The sequence below is a fragment of the Tachypleus tridentatus genome, chromosome 11 (assembly GCF_004210375.1).
Source record: "Tachypleus tridentatus isolate NWPU-2018 chromosome 11, ASM421037v1, whole genome shotgun sequence".
In the NCBI taxonomy this organism is placed as follows: Eukaryota; Metazoa; Arthropoda; class Merostomata; order Xiphosura; family Limulidae; genus Tachypleus; species Tachypleus tridentatus.
In genome coordinates, this window is record NC_134835.1 from 53,260,733 (window position 1) to 53,266,083 (window position 5,351).

Here is a 5,351-nt window from a genome sequence, read left to right on the forward strand (position 1 = left end):
CGAGTTAAGCCTGTTCTACAACACGCGATACTCACCAAATGCCTCTAGTACAAAAGACACTTTGATCCGAATGACGTGATTGAGAATGATAAAACGATCGACTTATCTAATAAGAGACACCAGAGCTGGGTATCAGGAGCAAATACTAAAACTAAAAAAAAATTATGGTATCGGTGCTTTAACAATGAAGAAATTTATGTAGGGATTTTAAACACAGTTGTGTGAGATGGGACCCTATAGAGTGTGTGTCTATTTGCCGTGTCCACCGAATGGAATCGAACCCCTAATTTTAGCGTTGTAAATCCGTAGATTTACCTCTTTCCCAGCGGGTTACACAGCATAAGTAATAAAATAATAACTAAAAAAAATCGGACTTTTATCTACTTGCAACATTTATTGAGCAAGCTTTCAATTATACTCTTGGAGTCGTCATCAGGTCAACAGAGATAAGTTTAATATGTTGCTGCATTAAATATATGGAAACAATGTGTTTACAAAAACAGTAATATATATATGTCATAATAGCAACAACAATAGATATAAGTAAATACATATAATTCAAGAATGTTCATAACAGTGTTTTCTAAGAAACTGAAAATAAGATATTTGAGCGGAATTTAAAAAAAAAACTATATCTTTCGAACTTTGAGTAACGAATTATTTGTTTTATGGGGGAGTACAAGAAAAAATAATGGAACAAGAGTCCACCATGAGTAACTTGGACCATTTGCTGATTGCTGGAAACATTTTCTTGTTGTCGAATTTTCCAGTCGTGTGCACTGCTTGTTTTACCTTCTTAACATAGAACAGTTATTTTCAATGTTGAAAATGATAAAGAACTTGCTACTATTTTGATGAGTCAACATAAGTTGAGATTACTAAAGATTATGTCCATCGAACAGGAACGAGCTAAAAGAAATCGACTTCAAAAGAACTGTTAACGTCTTTGCCAAACAAAAGAAATGCACGTAAAGTTTGCGCAATGGTAATTTTAACCATTATTTTATTCCAAACATTTTAATTCTCGAAGCATTTATTGTTCAAAATTATTATTAGTAATTCATAATTATGTGACATAGGCCTAGCGCGTAAGGCGTGCGACTCGTAATCCGAGGGTCGCGGGTTCGCGCCCGCGTCGCGCTAAACATGCTCGCCCTCCCAGCCGTGTGGGTGTATAATGTGACGGTCAATCCCACTATTCTTTGGTAAAAGAGTAGCCCAAGAGTTGACTAGCTGCCTTCCCTCTAGTCTTACACTGCTAAATTAGGGATGGCTAGCACAGATAGCCCTCGAGTAGCTTTGTGCGAAATTCCCAAACAAACAAACAAACAAACAGTCAGATAGAATTCTTGGTTCTAATTAACTGTGTCAGAAATGTTATTTTATAGATTTCTTCGACATCAAAATAAGTTGCAGAAACTTGGAGCTGAATATATATGTTCGATCTTCAAATATATGTCATTAAAAATGTTACTGATTAAGATATTGGTCGTTACATAGAGTTATAGATAAATTTTAGAAGTTCAAAGATATTTAATTTCAACTTTTTTATTCACACTAACAGACTTTTGAATTTTTAAAGGCCGTAAATTGCCGTGTGACTTATTCGTTTTCTTTTCATTTACACACAAAACTACACAAGTATTATCTATGCCCAACACGGGTTTCGAAACCCGTTGTCTAGCAGTTTAAGTTCACAGACACATATACACAAATTCTTCTTAAATATTCAGTGGTATACGCGAGGACTTACAACGCTAAAGAGGGGTTTTAATATTGGTTTGGGTACAGCGCAGGTAGTTTCTTGTAAACAACAAACAAATACATACTACACAATAATCGTTCATTTTCTGTAGATATTCCCAAAATAAGCTTTTATGAGATATCAAACTAATATATTTATGTATTATATTTTATACAGCTTTATAGATATTATCTTAATACATATAGTTAGATTTTAAATTGTTTATGATAAATAAGTAATTATATCATTTTTATGTGTATTTAACTTATATCATTTCTTATTTGCATTGTAATTTAGAAAAACTGAACATGATATTACATAATATATCTGTGTAAAAACACAATTAGCATAGGTTGATACAATTATTACTAGTATTACAAGTGAGTTAGAATATTAAATATATATTGGAGCACGCGATTAGCAAAGTCTAAACAATTATTACTGGTGTTAATAGCGAGTAAGAGAAATGTTCCAACGTTTCGTAAAGATTAGGCCCGGCATGGCCAGGTGGTCAAGGCACTCTTCTCGTAATATGAGGGTCGCGGGTTCGAATCTCCGTCACACCAAACACGCTCGCTTTTTCAGCCATGGGAGCGTTATAATGTTACGATATATCCCACTATTCGTTGGTAAAATAGTACCACAAGAGTTGGCAGTGGGTGGTGATGACTAGTTGCTTTCCCTCTAGTCTTACACTGTTAAATTAAGGATGGCTAGCGCAGATAGCCTTCATGTAGCTTTGCAGGAAATTCAAAACAAAACAAAACAAACCATAAAGATTAACAATAAAATTAATTGTGAATAATTTACTAGGACTTTCTAACAACTTTGGTCGAAGATTGTATTAAATAATTAAAGATTATGAGTAACTATACTCTCTTGAATAAAGTATAAACTTCTAAAGATGTGGATAGATTTGAAGAGAAAAGTATTATAGTATTTGTTTTATGTTTAACTTGCTCCAAAGATTTGGATTTGAATTCACTTTTTCCTTTAGTATAATTAAACATTTTTAGTCTTATGAGTTATCTTTCACAAAATATTTACAGTGAAAATATTAATTGCAGCTTACTGTTTCTTGTACAGCAGCTTATTGTGTTTAATCTTTTACAATCATATCAGAAGAACTGTGTAATCTCTCTTTGTTAGTTCTTCCACCGTTATATCTATGTAATTAATGAACTGACCCAAAGGTTACCTTCGAGGTAACTCTATCTTTAATAGTTTAAGTAAAAGAACTGAGTTGGTCCTCTAATGAAACAGACTTACCAGGTATCTATGTCATTGTGTTTACAGGAATCACATTTATTATAATCTTAAGTGAGTTCTGGCCAGCAGAAAAGGAATTAACATATGACGGATGTTTATTATTAATTCTATATTAATATTATACATTATTTAATATTAATTTAGTTTTTATTTTTCCTTTTGCAGTCTCGAAGCCATTTAGAACTATTAGGGTAACAAAGGTGCTTTCAGTTTGATACTAATTATATGCTTTACTATTTGTTAACAAACATTAGACGTCGTTTTCTGTTTCTAAATTCACTATTATAAACCTAAGAAAACTCGATATCTTCTGCTAAAGGTGTAAACTATTCTATAGCAAATCTCTTAAAGTGGTAAATGATACATTAAATCCTTGTATTATAAGTTCGTAGCACTACAGCCATTCGTTTTAGTACGAATTTTTCTTTCCTCGCTTTAAGAGTCTTGTTTTTTTACTCTAATGTCATATTACTTTGCTATTTTTACTACTATCAAAAGCACCTTTCTTTCTTCAACGGCGATATCTTTAATTCATAGACTCTCTTCGTACTCAAGGAATAATCAATAGATCTAAGGCTTGCTCTTTGATTATATTTCTGTTTTTATTATTAGAGAGTTTCTTCTCTTAATTAAATGTAATACGATCATGAATGCTTTCAAAGGAATCCATGGTAGTTGATAAAATTACCACGTGGATGATTAATAGAGTTTAGAGGTGTTAAACCAATAAAAGGTTGTCGTTTTTTGTTTTTTGTTTTTACTTCTGTAACCAGTTCAATGTTGTCTCTTACGAATAAACCTTTCAAACAAAAATCCTTAGTTAGTCTGTGCTACTCAAACTGATTACATGCATTAAGAACAGTAGATAAATTCATATTATGTGAGATATACAGCCAATGGATCCCAGCACTCAGAATCAATTAATTACAAAAATGAGCTGTTAAATAAAAGATATGATAGTAACATAGGAATAACCTATGTTTCATCGTCTTCTTCAAAACTAAAAACACATAAAAGCTACATGATAAAATATTTTATTGGTGATATTTTTGTATCTTTCCTTTTGATGGTAATGCAACAATAAGATATTCAACAAGGAAAGTTTTATTTTATTATGTTTATTCTTTTTTATTTCATTCTTATATGTTGTTGATAAAGTGTGATGATAATTTAAGTGAAGAGCAGTAAACTATTCGAAAGCTCTCGAGTTTTGGTTTTAATTGATTTGCTTATCTAGTTCAATGAAAAATAGTGAACCATTCGAAAGCGCTCAATATTCGGGTCTTGTTTGAAGACATTACAACTTTCTAGATGATTCTCTGTACTATTTTATTAACCATAAGATAAGCAAATCAGTAAGTCATGTCACAATCATAGTTGATATAAAGTCGCTCTGGAACAGTATGTATGAGAACTACATTTTGGCAATATTTGACGTTTTATAGATAATGTGATGTAATTGTAAACTGATCACTTTTTGAAAGGGTATTTAACAATCCTTTTTGACACAAAATATTTATACACTCAAGTCATAAAGGTGGGTTTATATCAGGGATCTAGAATTTCCAAAGTGCGGATGCACATTGTTCTCAATGACATTAAAATAACAAATAAATATGAATCAACATGAGTAATCAGGCCCATTCTGAAAGAGACCCGCGCAAAGTTATACCCCAAGTGAAGTGAACAAAGTGGATGTTTTCTAATAAGCGAAAATTCATTAACACAAAAGGTAGTAAAAAAAACCATGGAAACGGCTCAAGCAAGCAACATACACAACATATATAATCAATGATATCCTGCTAAAACAATGTTAAAAGCACACAAATAGCTATAAAACTTATCAGATTAATAATTTTGAGCGTCTAGAGAATTAAATGGGTATTCGTGGTATTACATTGCTAGATATACCAGTCAAGTCGCCGGATTTCTGTGCAATAGTGTTGTTCAAGCAAGCATTGGGAAACCATTGTCTTTGTACACCATATGAGCAGTGTTATGCTTCAGATATAAAAGTTTTACAACAGAGCTTTAGTTAATTGAAACAATAATGCAAGTGATATTTCATTAAGATCTACGTTCGTCTGATAGATCATGACCGTTTGTGGCGACATAGACTGCAACTACGTGATGAGACTCCAAAATCGTTTTAATATAACGTACTTGAAGTCTGTAAACTCTTGCTAATCAAATGTATTTCGTATGAGTGAATTAACTTCATGTAATTGTATTTGACTAAATTAAATAGGTCGAACCGATTTATATTTTATGTTATTATTATTTATTTATAACATATGCAGAAAACATGAAAGAGAAGATTCCACTTCTGTATATACAT